Source organism: Vitis vinifera, chromosome 15 (genome assembly GCF_030704535.1).
Source record: "Vitis vinifera cultivar Pinot Noir 40024 chromosome 15, ASM3070453v1".
Taxonomy (NCBI): Eukaryota; Viridiplantae; Streptophyta; class Magnoliopsida; order Vitales; family Vitaceae; genus Vitis; species Vitis vinifera.
The window spans coordinates 1,671,177-1,682,587 of NC_081819.1; positions in this window are offsets into that span (position 1 = coordinate 1,671,177).

An 11,411-nucleotide genomic window follows, 5' to 3' on the forward strand; every position below is an offset into this window, starting at 1 on the left:
TGTAATGGAATAGGATCAAATAACTCAAATGTGACCGTAACATGATTTAACTCTACTACTTCATATACATCCAAACGAATTTTTCCTTACTTTGTAAGTTTCATTATGAGATTTTTTTAAATGAAACATTTCTCCACAAGATGACTGACGATTCGATGGTAATGACAGTAGTTTAGATCATTAACATGGCCCATTTCTTTTGAACGCTTGCACTCAGGTAGTTCAATAACCTTTTTTTGGAGCAAGCCTTCCAACACGTTAGGCATATCAAAATCAGGAAAATGATACTTCTTCTCCTCTAATTCCTTCAAGGTGAACCGATACCTCTTATTTTCCTAGGTTAGTTCAGCCTCTTTTACTTCCTTCTTTTTATCTCTTGCTGAAATTTTGACGGTAGCCGTATTTATCATCATTAGCTCCTGGATGGGTTTCTTCGAGGTCTTGTCACTTCTTTTCCCATAATGTCTCTTTCTTTGTCGATCAATGGTAAGGTCCTTCTTAGAACCATGGTTGGCTATGTTGAACTCCATTCATGTGCTTGAGTAGCTAATTCTTCAAAGGTACAAGGTCGTATCTCTTGGAGGATGTATAGGAGACCCCAATGCATTCCTTGTATGCACAACTCCATAACCGATACATCAGATGATGTATCTTTGCATTCAAGGCTTAAGGAACGCCAACGGTTGATATAGTCTACAACCGGCTCGTCTTTCCATTACTTAGTGTTAGTAAGCTCCATCATGCTTACAACTCGTCGGGTGCTATAAAAATGGTTGAGGAATTCATGTTCCATTTGGTCTCAACTATCAATACATTCAGGTGTAAGGTTTATGTACCAATCAAAAGCATTCCCTTGGAGAGAACGGACGAATTGTTTAACTAATAAGTCACCATCTGTACCTGCATTGTAACAAGTTTCAAGGAAATGGGCAACATGTTGTTTTGGATTTCTCATCCCATCAAATGATTGAAACTTTGGAGGTTGATAACCCATAAGCATACGTAGGTTATCAATCCTCTTAGTGTAAGGTTTAAAGTACATGAGTGTACTATGTGAGGGTACACCTTACTATGCTCTAATGGTGTTAGTTATTATGTCCTGAAGTTGTTGGACAAATAATGACGCTATTGAGGCAAATTCCGTCGTTTGTCTCTTGACTTGCATTGTCCTATACACATGTCGTGCATCATCGAGAGGAGATGCAACATTCGAAAGATGGTTGAGTCATTGACTTGACTCACCCATATTTTGTACTTATGCCTCGACCTTGTTTATGAGGGAGGCTATCTACATATCCTTATCCTCAATCGTCTTAGTGAGTTTGGTGATGGCGTGAGCCATCTATGCCAATTGTTCCTCTACGGATGTAATGTCAGTTGTCATTACCAGTATAGTCATCGAGAAGGGATAAGTAAAAAAGTCAGAACGATTGGAATAGTTTTCCTCCTTTGACATTCCAGTTGGTGATCCGAAGTGAGAGCTAGTGCCAAAGTTGGCATAGGTAATAGAGCAAAGAGATTTAACCCCAAAGTCTTTTAGTACTGAAGGGAATTTTTCTCTGCTACGAAGACTATGGCTCTTTACCCCCAGAGATTCCAAAGTGATGAATGGTTGGTGCTCATCACACGTTCTTACCGGTTTTAGCAAACAAGCAGACTCACTTATTTGTTTTCTTGAAAGTGAAAATGTTGATTTTTATTTGCTACAAGTCATGGGGGTCGTAGCGATGTCGTGTGTCAATTGTGCAATGATGATCTTGTCATTACCCTTGTTGACATGCACAACTTGAGTTCTTTTAGGTGTCATCGACGTAGTAGAGATCAATCTTCTAACAAAAGAGATGAGAGGCGGAGAGGTCCCACCGGGTATGCCAAAAATTTTACGCACAAATTTCATAAATGGTTTTGGGAAATTAACAAAACAATAGGAAAATAATGCGAATAAAATATTTATTAAAATTAAAATATATTGTGGGTACAATCTCAAATTTAATATTCTTTACAAAAGAATATTTTCCCTCCGATTCTTTCTCTTTGACCACAACTTGAAGAACGACAATGACATTTTCTTGATTTTGAAGATCAATCAAGGACCATAAGTGGCTTATTCTTGAATGAACTCGTTGAATGGTGAAGAACGCGTGTAGCAATTCTTTAATCGTTTACTGAACTTGCAGAGAGATTTCATGAAGCTTTTTCTTTTGTTGTGAAGCCTCTTTTCCCGCACGAAGTCGCCTTTGGATTTTCTCCCTAAGATTTTCCTTTCTCAATTTTTCTGATTTCTCAATTTCTCCCCCTTCTTGAAAAAAGAAACCTCTATTTATAGGTGAAGATAGGGAATTTGAATTTCAAATTCCTGGAGTTTAGTTGCTTAATTCAAGGGATTTATTTCCTTGATTTTAACACATTTTCTTCTCCCGGAAGGTTTTACCTACAAGATAATAATAATAATAATAATAATAATTTTATTATTATTATTATTATCCTTTTTATAGTTGGAGATTGGAGAAACTTATCCATAAGAGGATATCTATTTTTTTTTTTATTCATTTTGAAGACCAAATTAGTGGTAATTTAATCAACTAAAATTTGTTATGTCTACACTTGTTATTAAATTTTTTTTAAAGCAAAAGAACAAAACACAATTTTCTAACATTTTATAAAAATAAAGGTGTTTGGCAAGTTGTTTTTAAAAACAATTTTTTAAAAATGAAAAACAAAAAACTTGTTTGAATAAGTTATTTTTTATTTTTTATTTTTTTTGGTTTTGTTTTTGTAAAAGCATTGCAAATTCAATATGTATAATATAAATTAAATTTAATTGAAGTCTTATTAAAAATGAAAATAGTTTTGTAATTACAAATAAATTAAAAAATAAATAGATTTTAGTAAAACATAACTAATAATATTACAATAAAACTATAATTTATATTTTTTTATAAAAAAATATACTATTTTAGTATATGTTATGAACATAAGAATATTAACATCTTCGTAAAAAAAATTTGGCTAAAAATGGATAATAATAATTAAAATAATATTTTTTTTAACAATATTTTATTTAAAATGAATAATGAATAAAGTTTAACTTTTTAGCATGGAAATAAATCAAGTTTTTCATTTCATGTATGCATTTAGTACTGAATTACAAACATGATATTATAAAATGTTTTAATTTAATTTAAAATTAATTAAATCGTTTTTAAATTTTAAAATTTTTCTTAAAAATTGAAATTTTCATTAAATAATTTAAATTATTAACTATGTCTTACTTAATTTATAATTTATTTACATAAATTCAAAAAATATATTTGTGTGTAATAGCGAAGTAGTAAAATATAATTATGTGCAAAAAAAAATAGAGCTATTATGAATCAATTTATATTCATAAATTTATGATATTAATGAATTTATTATTTGAGTTTCAAATTATTTTTAAAAATGACTAAGTTTGTTAATGAATAAAGCACGTTAAGTCTTATTTAATTTGGAGTTTATTTGTCTTAAATTAAAAAAAAAATGGAAAATAAGGATTCTATGTGGAAGAAAAACAATAGAATCATTTTAGACCAATTTTTATCCATAAATTTCTAACATTGATTGGATTATTATTTGAGTTTTAAGTTATTTTAAAAAATTATTAGACTCGTTAATGAATCCAATGTTAGCTTTTTTTCCTATAATGTGAGGACATATATAATTACATTTGTATAAATATTATTTAAGGGTATTAATTAATAGGTAGGTGAATCAATTGATTGGACATCCAAGAGTCTTATGTATGGAAAACTCAAATTATAAATGGGGAGTTAGAAATTTTAATTTATATGAATGTAGTGTTACAACTTTTGTAACCCCATCATTATGAAATTTATTTGGTACATTATGTTTATGAGTGATGGAGGAAAATGGAAAAGTATAACCTATGCAATTATAGAGATGCATTCAAGTTCATAACCCACCATTACCCATTAATTTGTACATAATGGGTGTAAATAATGAGTATAACTCCCACATAGTCTTTGATGGGAAGACTAAGAGATATACAACCTTTTAAAAGTTAAGGTCTCAAGCCACACTCTCATTCTTATGTCCTTTTGTTGTTTTATTTTTAACAACATATACCACACAAGTGACCCATCCACTATATGAGAGTAGTGAGTTGAAGACCTTGACAACACAATTCACAAGGTGACTCAATCTCACTTTTGAAGTGTTATTAGTATCATGGATCAAGGTAAGAATATCATCATTATTTTAGTACTTCCATTTATTTTGTTTTATGCATTCAAAATTGTTTTTTTTAAATAATTATTTCCGCATAAAGTTTATAAAAGTTTGGTTAACATCCAACACATTAAGTTTTGTTTAATTTGGATTTCATGTCTAATAAAAAAGAAAATCAGAACATAAGGATTCTTTATAAAATAGAAACAATAAATTTGTTCTAAATAAAATTTTATCCATAAATTTGAGTATTAATTGGTTTACTATTGAGGTTTTTAACAATTTTTAAAAATTACTAGACTCATTGATGAACCCAACACATTAATTCTTACTTAATTTGAAATTTATTTGTCTAATAAAACTATATATATATATATATATATATGTATAAAGAAAAACTAACCTAGACATTTACAATAAAATTTGGTCTATGACTTACTAATGTTTTTGTTCCATGACCTTTTAGTATTAATTAAATCGATTTTTGAGGTTCAGATTATTTTTTAAAATTAATAAAATTTTGGTATCAAGTACAATATAATTTGAAATGTATTTACTTAATAAAAAATTTTAGAGAAGTTAAAAGAAATTCATAAAAATACGTGTAATTTAAAAAAAATCATATTTTAAGATTTTTGATATCAATATTAAATTGTGGAGAGAGAAAGAAAATGATATCATGTTTAATTTTATTTGTTTTCTTATAGTTTTTTGTTTTAAATTTTCTATATTTTCCTTTTTTTAAAAAAAACTGGTGAAAACAACTTGTACTTGTTTTCTATTTCACTTTGCTTTTAAAAATTGTTTCCATAAAACAGCAGTCAAACAATGTTAGGAATTTTTAAAAGTATTTTTTTGTTTTTAAAAACAAAAAACCATTTTTAAATCACACGGTGAAATGGGCTCTTACTACCTTGATCAAATAAGTTCGTTATCTATTTTAGATTATTTGATAATATCAATTGATGAAATTAAAAAAAAAAAAAAAAAAGTAAAACAAAAAGGATTATGCTTTTAGAAAAGAGTAGAAAAGAAAAGAAAAGAAAAGAAAATTCACCAACTAACATGCATTGAAATACACTTTTTGTTTTCTACTTTAAAAACAAAAAGAACTGATGTTAACTTCTATATAAATTGTAACAACAATTTGAGAGTTTTATTAAAAAAAAATTAATGTCCATTTTAAATAACATAAAATATATATATATATATATATATATATATATATATATATATATCCATATAGGCACTAAGTTATTTTTAAAGCTTTCATGGACAATAAGCTCATATTTATTTTATTATTTATTTTTTAATACTTCCCTAAGTAAAAGAAACCTAGAAAACAGAGGAACAAGGTAAAATTTTTCTTAAAAGTTGGTTTTCTTCATATATTGAAAACAAAAATATCCTAAAAATCACTTTTCCATCTCACATAAGTACTTGAAGAGTGGTTGAATTAAAAACATACCATGAGTTTGTTGTATCCTTGAAGTTGCATTTCTAAGCAAACATTTTTTTTTAGGGTTATCAATGGAATTTTGATGATAATAAAACTTTAAGGTTCCATGTAAATCAATTAAAATTAAAGGAAAAGAAAAAGAAAGAAAAGTTCCTATGAAAATTTAAAGATGGAGCAAAACTATGGATTGCGTGATTTCAAAAGGCATTCTTAGGCTAAGTTTTCTCTCAAGAAAAAAATCATTCTCTAAGTTGGTTCTGTGAATTTTAAAAACTTTGACTTATTTAAAATGCTTTTAAACTTCATGGTTTTCAAAATTCATCAAGAAGTCTCCATTCATGAATGTGTGAACTACTTAGGACCCTTAAAGTGCCACTTTTTGGAGGGTAGCAACTTAGGCAATCAACCGACCAATCGATTAGCATGTTTGCCTTATAATGATCTTATGTAGAGAGTATTTATTATTAATAACTAATGAAGGTGCTCAACTAGACGATCAACCCATCAGCCTATTTACCTGATGATCATTTTTAGGAAGCATAAATTTCTAATAACTAGTGTAGACATAAAATAAAAAAAAATTAAAAAAAATAATTAGTGGATTAAATTACCACTAATTTGGTCTTCAAAATAAATAAATTTAAAAAAATTGATATCCTCTTATGGATAAGTTTCCCTAATCTCCAACTATAAAAAGGATAATAATAATAATAAGAAAATTATTATTATTATCTTGTTGGTAAAACCTCCCACGAGAAGAAAATTTGCTAAAATCAAGGAACTAAATCCCTTGAATTAAGCAACTAAAATTCGAAAATTTGAAATTCAAATTCCTCATCTTCACCTATAAATAGAGGTGTCTTCTATCAAGAAGGGGTGGAGAAATTTAGAAATCAGAGAAATCCATAAAGGAATATCTTAAGGAGAAAATCCAAATGCGACTTCGTACAGGAAAAGAGGCTTCACACAAAAGAAAAAGTTTCATCAAATCTCCCTGCAAGTTCGATAAATGGTAAAAGAACATCCATACGCGTTCTTCGCCATTTAACGAGTTCATTCAAGGAATAAGCCAATTGTGGCCCTCGATTTATCTTTGAAATCTAGAAAACATTATCGTCGCTTTCTAAAGTGTGATCAAGGCAAAAAAAAAATCAAAGGGAAAATATTTGTTTTGCTAATTTTGCAGGACCAATTCACGAAATTTGTGCATACAAATTTCTGGCATGCTCAGTGGGACATCTCTGTCTCTCATCTCTTTTGTTAGAAGATTGATCTCTACTACATCGATGGCACCCAAAAGAACTCAAGTTGTGCATGTCAACAAGGGCAATGACAAGATTTTCATTGCACAATCGACACATGACGCTGCTACGGGCCTCACGACTCGTAGCAAAGAAAAATCAACATCTTCACTCTTAACAAAACAAACAAGTGAATCTGCTTGTTTGCTAAAATTGATAAGAAAACATGATGAGCACCAACCACTCATCACCTTGGTCTCTTTAGGGGTAAAGAGTAGTAGTCCTCGTGCAAGGGAAAACTCCCTTCAACACTATAGGATTTTGGGGATAAATCTCCTTGCTCTATTACCAATGCCAACTCTAGCATCGGTTCACGCTCCGGATCGCCAACTGGAATGTCAAAAGAGGAAAACTATTCCAATCGTTCCAACTCTTTTAATTCTCCATTCTCGATGACTATGCCGGTAATGGTAACCAGCACTACACCGTAGAGGAACAATTAGCAGAGATGGCTCACGCCATCGCCAAACTCACCAAGACGGTCGAGGAGAAGGATATGCAAATAGTCTCCCTCATAAACAAGGTTGAGGCACAAGTACAAAGTATGAGTGAGTCAAGTCAAGGACTCAACCACCTTCCGAATGTTGCATCTCCTCTTTATGATGCAACACATACGTATAGGACAATGTAAGTTGAGAGACAAACAGCGGAATCTGCCTCAATGGTGTCATTATCTGTCCAACAACTTCAGAACATGATAACTAACACCATTAGAGCGCAGTATAGTGGACCCTCACAGAGTACGCTCATGTACTCTAAACCTTACACTAAGAGGATTGATAACCTACATATGCCTGTGGGTTATCAACCTCCAAAATTTCAATCATTTGATAGAAAGGGAAATCCAAAACAACATGTTGCCCATTTCGTTGAAACTTGTAACAATGTAGGTACAGATGGTGACTTATTAGTTAAACAATTCATCTGTTCTCTCCGAGGGAATGCTTTCGATTGATACATAGACCTTGCACTTGAGTGTATCAATAGTTAGGACCAAATGGAACGTGAATTCCTCAACCATTTCTATATCACCCGATGAACTGTAAGCATGATGGAACTTACTAACACTAAGTAATGGAAAGACTAGTTGGTTGTAGACTATATCAACCGTTGGCATTCCTTAAGCCTTGATTGAAAAGATAGATTATATGAGGTATCATCCGTGGAGATGTGCATACAAGGAATGCATTGGGGTCTCCTATACATCCTTCAAGGGATACAATCCCGTACCTTTGAAGAATTAACTACTCGAGCACATGACATGGAGCTCAGCATAGCCAACCATGGTGTTAAAAAGCACCTTATCATTGACCAGCAAAGAGAAGACACAATGGGAAAACAAGTGATAAGAATTCAATAAAACTCATCTAGGAGTCAATGACAATAAATACGACTCCTATCAAAATCTCAGTGCGAGATAAAAAAAAAAAGTAAGTAAAAGAGTCTAGACCAACCTAGGAAAATGAGAGGTGTCGGTCACCTTGAAGGAATTAGAGGAGAAAAAGTATCATTTTCCTGACTCTGATGTGCCTAGCATGTTGGAAGACCTACTCTAGAAAAAGTTTATTAAGTTATCTGAGTGCAAAAGTCTAGAAGAAATGGGTCGTGTTAATGATCCGAACTATTGTCATTACCATCAAATCGTCAGTCACCCGATGGAGAAATGTTTCATCTTAAAAGATCTCATAATGAAACTTGCAAAACAAAGAAGAATTCATCTGGATCTAGATGAAATAGTAAAGTCAAATCATGCTATAGTCACATTTGGGCCCCTCGATCCTGTTTCGTTAAATGTTCCACCTAAGACAATAAGGGCATACACTGGTAATATCCAATGTGAGTCACCGAAACCAAAGCAAACACAAGTGTCATGTCAAAACACCCTTCTTCACTTCTATTTTGATAATGAATCAATGTCATACAATGAAGAAGGTTGGACATTGGTGACATGAAGAAGACCTCATAAGAAGCAAGAATCTCATCCACACCCAAAGAAACAACATAAGCAAAATATTCGTCGATATTCGAAAAAGAAAACAAGATATTGTACAGGTTGATAACCTTTTGGTACAAAAGCTCATCACCCCTATCACCTTAGGAGAATACTTTTCTCTAGAGTTTTTTAATAGAAGGATGATGACATCAACCCATATGGTCTCTTGTCACGAAAATTCGAAAGAAGATGAACCAAGTGAAGATGAAAAAAACACTCTTGGTATAGAGTCAAGCAAAACCAAGGAAGATGATGAGGTAGTAGCAAATCTACAATGCTTACCCTCATTCTTTGGTTTCTATAAAATGCTACAACTTTCTAAGGAAACACAAATTAAATTGATCCAGATACATAGGAATCCATCACTCTATGCTACAAAAATAAAGGAGGCAAAACAATTTGAGAACAAATTCCACAGTTGTGCAACATGTTATGCAACCATCACCTTCACTAGTGATGATGAAAAGAGCATGACATCAAATTTTACCACAATTGTTTTCAAACCTCAGCATTCCAGTGATGTTCCTTAAAGCATGAGCCTAAACTACATATTGCTCATATCCTACAAGAGCTTAAATTGTAGTAAAAGATAAAATTAAAATTTAAAAAATTTAAAAATAAAATAAAATAAAATAAAATAAAATCATTCTTGGCAAACTTCTTAAACCGAGGAACAAACTCTTTGTATTAAAGAAGTCAAATTCGGAGATTCCAAACTAAAATCTCCAACTTCTCTACATACAAGTGTTCTTTTCTTTCAACATAACATGTTCTCAAAAGGGCGATGCAACCCAGAAGCTAAATCCAAAAATAAAGCTTCAAAAGTCAAAATCAAACTCCAAGCATTCTTCAACAAGCTCGTGGAAGAATATCAAACACAAACAAAAGTGTCATTCATCCACTTTCAAAGCTAAAGAAGACAAGGTTAGGTTTTTCAAAACACTTGAGGAAATTGTTGATAAGTTTACTTGAGATCAAGTCATCATTGACCCTCAATTAAATTTTACTCCAAGAACACGTGTTTACCACCCTTGGATTAAAATCAAGTCCAAGCTTGATACATTCTTCAACAAGCTCGTGGAAGAATATCAAACACAATACAAAAGTGTCATTCATCCACTTTTAAGACTGAAGAAAATCAAGACGAATTCAAAGGACTTCTTGTGTTCTCCAAAATGCTTAAGAAAGGTCTTAGTTTAGTTGAGAATAAGTCATCTTTGACCTTCAATTAAACTTTGTTCCAAGGACGTGAATTTATCATCCTTTAATCAAACTCAAGACAAGTGACACTCCTAACCCGCATGAGCATAAACTACATATGACGCACCAAAAAAAAAGTTCGCTAAGTTGAAAACCTGAAAAAGCAACTTAGGTAAAAGTTAGGACATATGATTGCAAGATTAAATCTTTCTTTTAGTCTTGGCAAAAGTTAGAGCATGAAAAAAAAATGGAACTACGTTTGACTTGATCTCCTCTTTTTGAAGGGTACGTAGGCAACTCAGGGAACCACTTGAGTTCAGTCACTACAAAAAAAAAATGTCTCATTTTTATTAATAAATAAATCTAGCTAGCAAATGTTAAACTTTATTACATCTTAATAAAAATAAAAATGAAAAATGAATGAAGGAAAAGAATGAAAGCTAAAACTAAGTTAAAAGGTACAACGGTCACATCCATACCAAGCATGCAAGCTCATCATGTTGAGTCCTTAAGGCTTCTTGAAGTGTCTCTAAAGTCTTAACATCGACATCGGTAAGCACGGGGGTTTGGGCGATAATGACATGTTTTTTCCTCAATCAAGAAACATCATTCTGTTTATTGGCTATAATCTCATCGATCTCCAAGATTGAGTTGTGAATGCACTCTTTTTATATACCTAGTTGCTTCAATTCCTTCTTAAGTGCTTCTTGTTTAGCATCGATAATAGCTAAGTCAACCTTTAATGATTGACAACGATTCACCTGTACACCCTCAGAGTTTAGAGCATCCACAATCTGAGATGCAACAATAGCTAAACGTTCGCTTTGTACTTCTGGAGATATCTTCATAGAATGGGTGCATTGCACTACATCAAGGTGATCTACACTTTTTATGTACTTCTCAATTTGAGACTTTAATGGTGAAGGGTCCACTCTAATCTTCGTGATAGCATTGAAAAGCTCATCAATTTTTCCTCTCAATAATGGGAGACACTCATTGGAAGTTTTGATAATCATCTACTTAATGTCTTCTCCTATCATAAGTGTTGCTTGGCGTTGGGCATTAAGGATGATTTGTTCGACGTCGAATGTGTGAATGGAAGTAGAATGAGCATCCACAGTAAGGCATAGAGATTGTTGTTCAACAATTAAATCTGCAACTGCTAAAAGTGTCAATTCATCATATGTTGTATCTCCAATTGTGGTCTTTTGACCTTGAGATTCAATCAGAA